Here is an 11,928-nt window from a genome sequence, read left to right on the forward strand (position 1 = left end):
GGTTTGTTTTGTTTTTTTCACTTGGGTGCCTGTTGTTTAGACCCAGAGATGCTTGTCTCACCCAGAGCCAGTGTCCCATCCCCACTCCCACACCCACCCCCTCCGTGGCTCTGAGGGCCTGGCCCTGTTTGTCCTGCCTCATCAGCAGCTCAGCTCCACCCCAGACCCCATACTGCCCAGAGAGAAGCACTTGGGAAGACTAGTCTCACCCAGGACGGGCAAGGGGAATTCATCTCAGCAGGTCCAGTGCGTGTGAGGGAAACCAAGATGCTGCATGGCCCCTGAGGCACAGCTGCCTTCTCAGCCCTGCTGGGCCCTCAGGGCTCAGCATTCCAGTGCTGAGAGGGCCCCTGAGCCCAGTCCCGATGGTCACGCCTCTAGTTAGGGACCTGGCAGTCACTTCCAAAAGCTCTTCTGTATGCTCTACGTGTCCAGCTGCCAGCTGGGGCTCTCCTCCCATGGGCCTCATTTTTAGCTAGAACAGGGTCACTGCCACCACTTAATGCTGCTTCTGTCCATTGCCTACCAATATGGGAGCCCTCCCTGCCGGGGTTTGCTGAACTACCTCTGGATGCCCTTCTTTCTATGGGTGGCCACTGACCCACCTTAAAGACCAATCCTGCAGCCAGATAAGTTGTCTTACATGAAGCTCCAGCTCCCTCCCCTTCACCAACAGCCCCTGCCACAGAGATGTGAGGTTGTCCCTTCCCTGTTAAGGCTTGGATTTTCAGAGTCTGAGCTATTTCTTGTGTCCACTGAGAGAATTAAACTTTTGTCCCCAGAAGGAACGTATGCCATTCAGGTAAGAAGAGAGACATCTGTCCCACAGATAAGTATACACTGAATGCTGAATAATTCCTTCCTGATCTCCATCAGTGTTGAAATTCCACCATTAGTGTTCCATTCCTTGGGTTATAGCATTAACCCCTGATTACAATGAAAATAGCCCTGAGAGGTATTGTAGGCAAAGGCATTATTTTAAACATTCTCCTGTGTTACCAAATCTGTCAAATCTCTGATTGCAGTCAGGCTGGGCAGGGCCAGGAAAGGTACCAGAGCAGCAAAAGAGGTCTGATGCCAGGGCCACTCAGGAGGGTCCAGCACCTGGGGCAGAGCTGCGGTCCTGGGTGGGCCTCGGGGGATCCTGGCCTGACAGAACCCTCTGAGCTATGCCTGCTGTGGTTTTGAGGCCAGGATCATGATACACTGAGTCTTTGGCTTCCCCAGCATGTGCTTCAAGAGGCGAGCTCACCCAAGCTTCCAGCCACCTAGGCCCTGTGGGCAGAGCTGAGAAGCAAGGGGTGCCCCATGTAGTAAGATTGCCAGACCCTTCCTGGGAGGCGCCCTCCTCCACCCTGGGGCCACCTGCTCACTACTCTCAGTGTGCAACCAAGCCAGCTGGAAGGCAGGAGTTGGGACACGGGATTTCAGCCCTAGCCAGCTGCTCACTAGACTGTGGCCTTTGCCCACCTGTATGTCCCACAGCCACCTTGAAAATGACCCGTGGGAGCAGACCATCACTCTGGCCAACCCTGCACCAGAGCCTCCTTCCTCCAGCCAGCGTCTCCTTCCTGCCCCCCACCCAGCTGGCCACCCACCAAGGGCCCCAGAAGGCAGCCTTGACTCCTTGACACCAAATTCTCTGGTTTTGTGTCCTAAATATCTCCCCACCCAGAGTACCACACCCCGAATCAAGCCAGTATCATCCCCATCCCTTTCATGGTCTCTGCCTAACCTTTCCTCTCTCATACCCTCCAGCCAGTCAGTAGCCAGAGTCACTATAATGCAAATCTGGTTCATGTCTGTCATTGCCCTGTATCCCCCCCCACCCAACTCATCCATGGCTCCCCGCCACCTGGGGCAGTGTTCCTGCACCTTTTTTTCTAATTTCTGCTCTTCTATCCAAGATTTAGTCAAATTTAGACTGTATTACAAGAGTGACAGCTATCCTTTTTATACTTATCAAATCAAATTTTAACTCTGATTTTGCTCTTTTAAACCAAATGCGTGGCCCATGTTGGAAGTTCAAACCAACCCATTCCTGACCAGGGGACCGGGGATCATGTCTTTCTCTCTCTGGCCACGCCCTTCCTCTTGAGGACTGCACCCTGCAGGATGAAGTCCCTCTCAGGTGGCACAAAGCCCCTTGGGCCTCCCAGTGCCCGCCCCCACCCTCCCTGCCTATCACTGGTGCTCTGGGGGCTCTTCCCAGGACCCAGAAGGCACCAGGCTGGTCCCCATCTTTGTCCTTGCTAGTCTCTTCCTGGAGCACTCTTTCTTCTTTGCCATCATCTCCCTTCAGCTCAGGTTGTCCTCTCCTCCCAGAAGCCTTCCCTCCACACCCCTGTCCCCTACGCTCTCCTATCACTGTTACCCTCCTCTTTCATTCCACTTATAATCCAACAGCAACAATCTATTACCATGAGCTCCTAGCAGGCAGGGCCTGTGTCTTTGCCATTTCTCTATTCCTTGTGTTGCTATAGGGCCTGGTGCCAGGTAGGTGCTGAATAAATGTTATTTGAACTAAAACTCAACTAATGGTGAATTGGGAGGAGTTAGGATGGTTCAGCAGAGCAGCACTGTCCAGGCCCTGGGGTCCCAGAGGTGAGTAAGGCCCTGGGGGAGTCCAGGGAACAGCGTGGGGAGACAGACCCCTGAGCAGCCCATATCAGAGTAACGTGATAATGGGGCGTGCGTGGCAGGCACCCTAGAGCCTAAATCACCTCCCCTAAAATAACCTGTTCTTTTGTTATGTAACCCAAATGGCTGGGCCTGCTCTGGCAGCCGTTCTTCTTGCCTATTTTGAGACAGAATTCCAGTAATTGATTGGAACTCTAACAAAGCCAACTCCACAATATAGCACCGACTGTGGCCACACGGAGGAGAAGGTAATAGACACCCTTGGCTCAGCCCCGCCCCCTTATCCATCCCTCTCACCTCTTCCCTCCAGTAGCTCCTCCTCTGCCCCACCCCTCCACCGCAGGACCTTCAGCTCCCCGCTCAGGGGAGCCCTGGAACTCCCTCTGGGCATCTCCAGTTTGCACCCTCACACTCTTTTTTTTTTTTTTGCGGTACGCGGTCCTCTCACTGTTGTGGCTTCTCCCGTTGCGGAGCACAGGCTCCGGACGCGCAGGCTCAGCGGCCATGGCTCACGGGCCCAGCCGCTCCACGGCATGAGGGATCTTCCCGGACCGGGGCACGAACCCGTGTCCCCTGCATCAGCAGGCGGACTCTCAACCACTGCGCCACCAGGGAAGCCCACCCTCACACTCTTGAGACTGCTCAGCAAAGACTCTGCTGGGATTCACCCTCCTAGGAGAGCAGCCGGGGACCACAAATCATGAAAGACGCTCCCTGTCGCAGGTCATTTTCTTCCCTGTCCCACTGAAGACCGTGTATATGTCACCAGTGGAGTATGAAATCACTTTTCTGTGGGTCGTTCCTTGTAGCTATAAAAGGAACAGAAGGTCTCGAAGAGGATGCTCAAGTTGTCTGACTTTTGGTTAAAATCTGTTTCAGCCCCGTGAGCCCACAAGGGAGCCGAGTGACTGTCTCCTGCCACTTCAGTGGGAGGTGTCCAGACAGGAGCCGACAGCCTGTATCACTCGCACCCCAAGCCCAAAGCAGAAAGACATGGCAAGTGGTCCTTCTGCAGTTGCTCCCACTGCTGCCATGGGCACGGCCACCCCCTGGGTTGTGCCAGCCTCTAAAGCCCCAGGCCCCCAGCCCCACAGGTCGGCTCCAGACAAGGACAGCACGGCATTTGCTTCAAGCCTGAGACTTAAAGTCAGAGCCCAAACTCACCGATCCCTGAATGAAACTTCCAGAAGTGAGGGAGGAGCTGGTCAAGGCCCTGCTGCTGTTACTTTGCAGAGTAAATGGAGACCGTTGAACAAGGGACCGGACCACACCCTGCCTGGTCTGTTCAGATAAAGAGAAAGCTCATGCCCCTGGGTGGTGGGATTACGGCTGAAGCTTATCATCAGCTTCTTCACGTACTTCTGAATCTTCCACAGCTCTGCATAAGGTATTAACTGCTGTTACCACTTAGGATGAAAATAGTTTCAAAGAAGAAAGGGCAAAGGAGGAAGGAGAGAGTCTCCCTCTGTCCATCTCCGGAAACTCCCTTGGCTGGAAGAATCCTTTAACCCCCTGGCTGCTGCAGGCCTAAGAAGGAAGACATTATTCAATCCAAAAAATTGGGGCTGTTAAACCCAAATAGGTATTGGAGCTGTGCCCAGCCCTTCTCATCAGTGCTGCGGTGAAGGGCCCATCATCCTGGTTTTCAGGTGAGGAAACTGAGGCTCAGGAAATGGAGTGACTTGATCAGGATCACAGAGCTATGGGGTGCCATCGCATTACTGAGTGATACATACATAGATCATTACAACACTGGGGGTGAGGGACAGTGCTCCAGTACAGGCTCGTGAACCACGGGGTTCCAGGGAGGTCTCAACCTTGATGCACCAGCGTGAGCTTTAACACACTTGCCAGGTATCCCTGCCATCAGTCACAAAACCATGCGGACCTCATGCGTTCAGTGAAATGAAAGAAAGGGGGATTCAGGAAACCTTGGTGATGCAGAGACAGTCCTGAACTAGCAGGATGGCTGGGCTCAGCCTTCAAACACTCAGTCCTTTCAGTGAGGAGGTCAGCCAAACTTGCATACTATGTGGATGAAAGCTCATCCAAAAGCCTGTCTAATTGAACTGACACGTCCTCTGATTCACTGTTCCACACCTCAGGCTGTCCTAGAATCCAGTCACAGGTACTTTTAAGCGGTCATCTCGTCTACCTTTTGCCTTCAGGAAAGACTGTACCCAAAAACCAATGGAGCCATATTTTGAAAAGTTTCACCTTGGTCAAATTCAAACACAAAACAGTTGATTCTGCTTTGGGGCCTAACCTGAGAGCATTTGTCCTTCATGTGGCAGGACTCCTCTTGCCCCCAACTCCACCTCCAGCCAAGAAGTCCAGGGAACAGCTATTGGATGCTGTGTCCTCTATGTCTAATAGAATGAACCACATCCTCGGCAGACGAGGTTTGTTGGCTATCGATCCTGCTTCTGCCAGGGATGCTGTCCCAAGATCTACAGAGCAAGGCAGACTGACATGCCTGGCTCCCAAACAGTATACATCCATGTTCTGCTGAGGAGGCATCTTCCTCCTGTGTGAAACAGGACCATAATGTCATCAGGCAGAACCAGACTAGGATGAGAAGGCCAAACTTAAAAGACATCAAGATGAGACAAAATGGAAATAGATCCACCACCTGGATTTCTGATTCACTGAGCCAATGAAAACATCCATGGCTGGAAGTGTTCTCCAGAAGGACTAGCACATAGTAAGTGCTCGACCAATCCCCGGTATCCTCACTCCAAGAACCCTCCCAGATCTGCCTTTGGAATCTGCCCTGCATTTTCCCAATGTTGGGAGTAGAGAGATTTAAGGCAAGCAGAGAGAAAATTAAGAACTATTACAGGGAGTGGGGATGGGCTGGGATGGTAAATTACTCAAAAGGAGTCCAAAGCTATCTCATTACATTAAGAGCCCAGGGAGTTGGCTCTACCATGCAACATCGTCGCTAAGATCCAGGCTCTGGAGAGCATTAAGGGCCCAGGATCAAATCCCAGCTCTGCACCTTTCCAACTGTTACTTAGTTTCTCGAAACCTCAGTTTCTTCATCTGTACGATGGAGACAGGAACAGTGCCTCCTCAGGGGATCATATGAGGCCATTTATGTAAGGACAGGCTTGGCACAGGGTCTGGTAGATAATAAGTGCTCAATAAATGTTACGTGCTACTATTCAGTCAGTCCTCATGTGTTCTATGACAGTGTAACAATTGAATCTTATCAGTTTTTTTGTTTTGTTTTGTTTTGTTTTGCGGTATGCGGGCCTCTCAGTGTTGTGGCCTCTCCCATTGCAGAGCACAGGCTCCGGACACGCAGGCTCAGCGGCCATGGTTCACGGGCCCAGCTGCTCCGCGGCATGTGGGATCTTCCTGGACCGGGTCACGAACCCACGTCCCCTGCATCGGCAGGTGGACTCTCAACCACTGCGCCACCAGGGAAGCCCAACAATTGAATCTTTAAATCACAGTCTGGATTCCATGTTGCCATCAAGCATACATCTGGGCTGACTGCCCCATCAAATGTTCTCAAGGGAATGTCAAAGAATCTGTGAAACTGAGCTTAATAAAATTAGACAGGTTCTGTCTGCTGCTGAATTTCTGTACTAAAGACACAGGTAGATTTGGGGCTGATTATGCATTTTAAATGGTGGGCTCCACTGTTCCACCTAAGCAGGTAGTCTAGAGTTTCCACTGCTGGTCGTGATGCTGCTTGCGCCACTGCTGAGAATGCCTGGACTGGGTGTGGGCTTTTCCAGCTAATTCTCTGACCCTCTCAACCCGATATTTATTGTAGGTACAAAAGGCTGTATCCAGTCATCACCATGCTTGTGCCTTGGGAAGGGCTTGTGCCTTGGGAAGGGCTTCTGGCGATTCTTAGCAGTCAAGCTTGGAACTCAAGAGAAAGGGGTGAGTCTCTCAGTCTGGGAAAACTGAAGGTGGCAAAAGACTGCAAACCAAGGCAGAAAATCATGAAGGGTATAAAGAGGATGAATGCAAGGGGAGATCTCACTCTCAGCATTCAAAGCAAGGGCAGTTAAAACAAATTAAATGAGGTTTCACATGCTGGTTAGTAAACAAACGGCATGTGTGAGCCCAAGGCAGGAGGCAGATCAAAAGTGCCAAGTGATGAAACCATACTAAATACTCATCTAAGTACCTTCTTTAACGGTAAACACCCACAAGGCACCTAGCCATGCAGGCTGTCTCATGGAAACCTGTACCTATACAGTGTTAAATGAAAAAGTTTTGGGGTAGAATCTATCTATCTATCTATATATTTTTTTAAGTGCCCGCTATGCCCAGGCACTGTGCTCAGCACTGCCCTGCCGTAAGCCTGACATTCCAGAGCCCATGCTGCACTGTGGGGCGAGGGACTGAGCAGTTGTGTGACCGTGGGCACTGTGTCCTTCATTTCTAAATGGCGGCCATAGCAGTACCTCTCTCATGAGAATGTCTCACCTGCATTTCTGGGTGGCCTTTTCATGAGGGATTCAGAACTTGGCTCAGCTGCCAGCATCCTAATGAAACCATGCACCTGTCCAGGGCACATTTGCCTCTGCCCCCTTGTGCCCCCCACAAACACACACCATGCACGTGGGCCTTCAGAGCTCAAGCCCGGTTGTAATGCTCCCTGGGCTGCTCACCCAGGCACACCAGGAGGTGGCCTGGTAACATCTCCCCTGTGGTTCTGGCCCCTCCTGGACTCTTGGATTTTGCTTCTGGCTCTCCTTGACTTGGAGCCCCATCTTGGGGTTGCAGAACTCAGCTCCGCGCCCTCTAGAGAGCTGAGCATCCATCCTGGGCAGGTCCACAGAGAGAGTCCCCAGCAATCCCTGCCCCGAGCAATGTTCCCGGCCATGGCTATGCATGTGGTCCTTTGACATAGATGGGAGGCACTGTGTCAGTCACTCACTGCTGAGGAAGATGTGCTCCCCATCCTCCGGGCACCAACAACTGGGGGTCCCCCGACCTCCAGGCACTGTGTGGTGGGAGCAGAAGGGCCCACACCGGATCCTGGCCTTCTTTGGGCCCAGCCTCACTGGGCAGTGGGACAAAGAGTCCTGGTGCCATCTCTCTCCTCCACCTCTTGAACCTTCCATAATTTCTGAAGCATTTAATAATGCTTCTGAATGATGAAGCGTATGGTAAAGAGCACAGATTCTGAGGCAGACTGCCAGGTGTGTAGGCCAAGTTCAACTCTACTTGCTGCGAGAGCTTAGGCGAGTTCCTGAACTACTCGGAGCTTCAGTTTCCTCATCCGTAAAGTGGGCGTGGTAATTAGAGTAGCAGCCCTGAGGGGGTGTTGCAATCAAATGGATTCGTCCATGTGAAACATGGAGGGCAATATCTGTCATGGGAAAGGCATCAGTAATGCTGGTATTATTCATCAGTGTTCAGCAGTACGGCTAAATCAGAATGCCAGGCTGGACTAGCTGCGGGGGGTGAGCTATGGCAAGGGGCTGGAAGCATCTGCCTGGGAATGTTCCAGAGGGGTCTGCAGTGGGTTGAACAGTGGCCCCTCCCCTCAAACAATTAGGTCCATGTCCCAACTCCCAGAACCTGCGAATGTGACCTGATTTGGAAAATGGATCTTTACTGATGTAATTAAATTAAGAATCTCAAGATTAAATCATCCTGAGTTATCCTGGTGGGCCCTGAATCCCATCACAACTGTCCTTACAAGCCACATGGAGATGGATGCAGAGATCTGAATGATGCAGCCACAAGGCAAGGAATACCAGGAGCCACCAGAAGCTGGAAGGGGAAAGAAAAGATTCTCCCTTAGAGCTCTGGCGGGACTTCAGCCCAGCTGACACCTTGATTTCACACTTGTGGCCTCCCCAGCTGTTTCAGGCTTCTCTGATCCTAAAATTCACACACATTGCCTGAGGATCTTGCTGACCTGCAGACGCTGATTCAATCAGCGGGTCCGGAGTGAGGCCTGAGATTGTGCATTTCTCAAAAGCTCCTGGGTGAGGCTGATACCACTGGTCTACAGACCATGCTTTGAGCAGTGAGGGTACAAGAGCCTATTGTCATCAACAGCCCCACGATTGCAAAGTGGACCCCTAAAACCAAAAGCTCAGAATTTGTAGACGCAGCGAGCCACCATGCAGGGCCACTGTGGCAGTGAAGGAGCCCAGCTTTCATCTGCAGGATGAAGAGTGGATGCAAGTTGTTGACCTTTGATGACATGTCTCCCTGGGCTTAGCCGATGCTTCTAAATTGAACAGCAGCTCACTGGGCCAGTGCTAATGGCTTCTGACTGCTCCAGTTCATCACTCTCTAACAGGGTCAACCAAGAAGTGGTTTCATCTTTTTGGATGGAAAAAAACCAAAACAAAACACCAGATTATCTCTGGCTTATGAAGGGCCCGGAACAATTCCTGGGAGAATGGAAACTTTGATGACAGAATCCCAGTTCTCTAATTTCAATGAACTGGATGGAGACTTCTACATCAGTACTTTTTAAAAAAATATTTAATTACTTGCTTTATTTTTTTGGCTGTGTCGCATCTTAGTTGCGGCATGCGGGATCTTCGTTGAGGCATGCGGGATCTTTCGTTGTGGCGTGCAGGCTCTTCGCTGTGGCACACGGCCTCCTCTCTAGTTGTGGCATAAGGGTTTTCTCTCTCTAGTTGTGGCGTGCAGGCTCCAGAGTGCATGGGCTCTGTAGTTTGCAGCACGCGGGCTCTCTCGTTGAGGCGCGCTAGCTCAGTAGTGGTGGCGCGCGGGCTTAGTTGCCCCATGGCACGTGGGATATTAGTTCCCCGACCAGGGATTGAACCCGCGTCCCCTGCATTGGAAGGCGGATTCTTTGTCACTGGACCCCCAGGGAAGTCCCTACATCAGTACTTTTGCCATAATGTTTTTATGGAGTGAAAAGCACCTGGTCCAAAAAGAAGGCAAGAATGTGCCTCTGACATAGCCTGAGCTCTTCCATGACTCAGTATCTAGAAGCTCAGTTTGATAGACAAGAAGGGAAAGGCAGCTGCACGGATGCCCCAGATGACGGTGGGAGTGGAAGAGCTTTACCCCATAAAAGAGCCTAGATTTAAGACTGAAAACAAAAAAGGCGGGTCCACCAAGTCCAAAGGAAGAATGGGCAGAAGAAGATACAGTTGTCCCTTGGCCTGAAGTCTCCCTACATTCATTTCCCCACTCATCTCTTTCTCCAGCACTTGCTCCTTCAATCCAATCCACACCCATGGTTATATGTCTAAAATGCTTCACAAAAACCATCCATGTCTTCTTGTCTGTAGCCAGATGGTCCCCAGGCTTTATACCATGTACCAGCTCCCATGAATCAGCAGCACTGCCCTAGGGGAGCTTGAGTCCTCCTCTGCCTTCAGTCAGAAAGAATGTGGGGATTGGTTTCCAGCACCTGCTGTGGGCTGGGGGCAGGGGGGTGGCACCATGCCATTTCTTTCTGGACAGGCTTTCAAGCTCCTCAGCTTGGCACTGAGGTGCCATCTTCCCGCTCCTACTACATGAAAGGCCCAGCCCAGACTAACAGACAGGCCCTCCCTCTCCACCCCAACGCAGCACATGCATCCCTGCCTCTGCAGCCTGGCTCAGGCCAGACCTCTCCTCTTCCCCTGGTCAAGGTCTTTCTATTCTCTCCCTTTTCTCAGCTCCAGGACCTCTCATTTGTCACCAAACTGGCATCTTTTCCAGCTACTGCTCATCTCTGTATATGTCAGGACAAAAATGACTAATGCATGAGTGTCCCCAGCTCTTCCCCCCACCACAGGCCTTCCCTCCCTGAATGTCAAGAGCCTGCCTTGCCTCCTTGGTTCTTTGGGCTTCGTAATGCAGAATGGACAGGAAGGGAAGTGGGGAGAGAACGAGAGGTAAGCCCTTCAAGGAAGCCGGAGAGGAGAGCGCGTGAGGCCTGAGGGCAGCGGGCAGAGAAGCGTGGATTCATGGGCAGCGTTGCCGTGCTCTGCACACTCCCCGTTTCACAGGAAACGCAAAACCTGGAGTTATTACAAAGGGCTTCCGGTTACTTAGTCCACCCTTGAGCCACAGCCGTGCTCTCGGTTCAGACCTCCTGGGACATGGCTGTGTGAGTGTCCTATTCCCAGCCTGGCGGAAGGACCATTTCCTGCCCCTGTCTCCCAGGGACTGGGGTAGGTCCCAAGTGCAGGGGTCGGAGAACCCCTCACTTCACAGGTAAAGAGCCTGAAGCCCAGAGATGGGGGACTGTTAGCACCTCAAACTCCACTGCAGCTGACATCTGTGTGAGCGGTTTGTCCCGAGCTGAGGACAGAGCTAACACCACTTCCCTTCTTTGGGAGGAGAACACCTTAGGCAAGGGGATGTCCAGCCAATCCAGTCTGACAGGGGCTGATTGAAGACACTCCATGAAAAAGGTGCCTTGTGTGAAAATCCGTTAAACATTCTAGAAAAGCCTGATGTGGACACTGCCCTGTTGTGAATTATTTTATGATGGGAAGCATCGTTTTGCACAGACAGCGACCATCACTGGTCATGGGTGAGGCCCTTTGACCCCTTTGCCTTTGGGTTCAGCTCTCCACCCACAGGTATGAACCGTTTTCTGTCTCCTCTTTCTCTTCCATTCCCCATCTTGTACCTACCCCTCCTCCCCACACCCACAAACACCTTCCCTGAAGTCTTGCCACGTTTTCCCCCCATAAAGGCAAGCCCAGCGCAGAACAAGGCAGGTGTACCTTGAGAAGGTTTGTTTCTGATGCTGGGATGAAGAGTCTCATTAAAGACCAGTGTGGCCTTATTGGCCTGATTTTCCCATCGGCACACCCTTGAGGACACACTGAACTTCTCTCTCTCATTGAATGTCAGAGTTAAGAGGGACTTCAACAGCAGCTTGGCCTGGGCTGCTCCCAGCCTAACCATTTCTCAGCCTTCCCTGCCGATGCCTGCAGGCTCCACGTCATCTGGCTTCCTGCTGGGTTGCGGGCAGTAGGAGACACTGACCCAAGATTTGTGGGGGGAAGATGCCAGAGTATTTCCTCCCTCATTCTCTGCCTCAAGCAGCATCCCCTCCACTGCCCCAGCTCTTGCCCCATAGGCCCCCATGTTCCAGCTTCCACAGAGTGGCCCTGGCCCCTGGGCTGGGATGATAACCCCCTCCTCCCCTTCTCCCTCCAGCTTCGAGGAAGAAGAGACATCCCACTGGGGCTAACCTCGGGGCTACCTTCTCATACCCTATCTGTTTCTGCTCCTCCATTACTTGTGTAATTGTCCTGCATTCAATTCCCTCTGTCGAGATACTTGAAGAAGTTCCTATTTTCCTTGTTAGACCCTCACTGA

The 11,928-nt window shown here is 52.0% G+C and overlaps 1 protein-coding gene across 3 annotated transcripts in view; it reads right to left on the reverse strand.

Moving 5' to 3' along the window:
- Positions 1–11,928, reverse strand: part of ADD2 (adducin 2) — a 120,407-nt gene that overhangs the window by 57,856 nt on the left and 50,623 nt on the right. The gene's annotated exons all lie outside the window — the stretch shown is intronic.

The sequence above is a fragment of the Mesoplodon mirus genome (assembly GCF_964341445.2).
Source record: "Mesoplodon mirus genome assembly, chromosome: 14".
NCBI classification, from domain to species: domain Eukaryota; kingdom Metazoa; phylum Chordata; class Mammalia; order Artiodactyla; family Ziphiidae; genus Mesoplodon; species Mesoplodon mirus.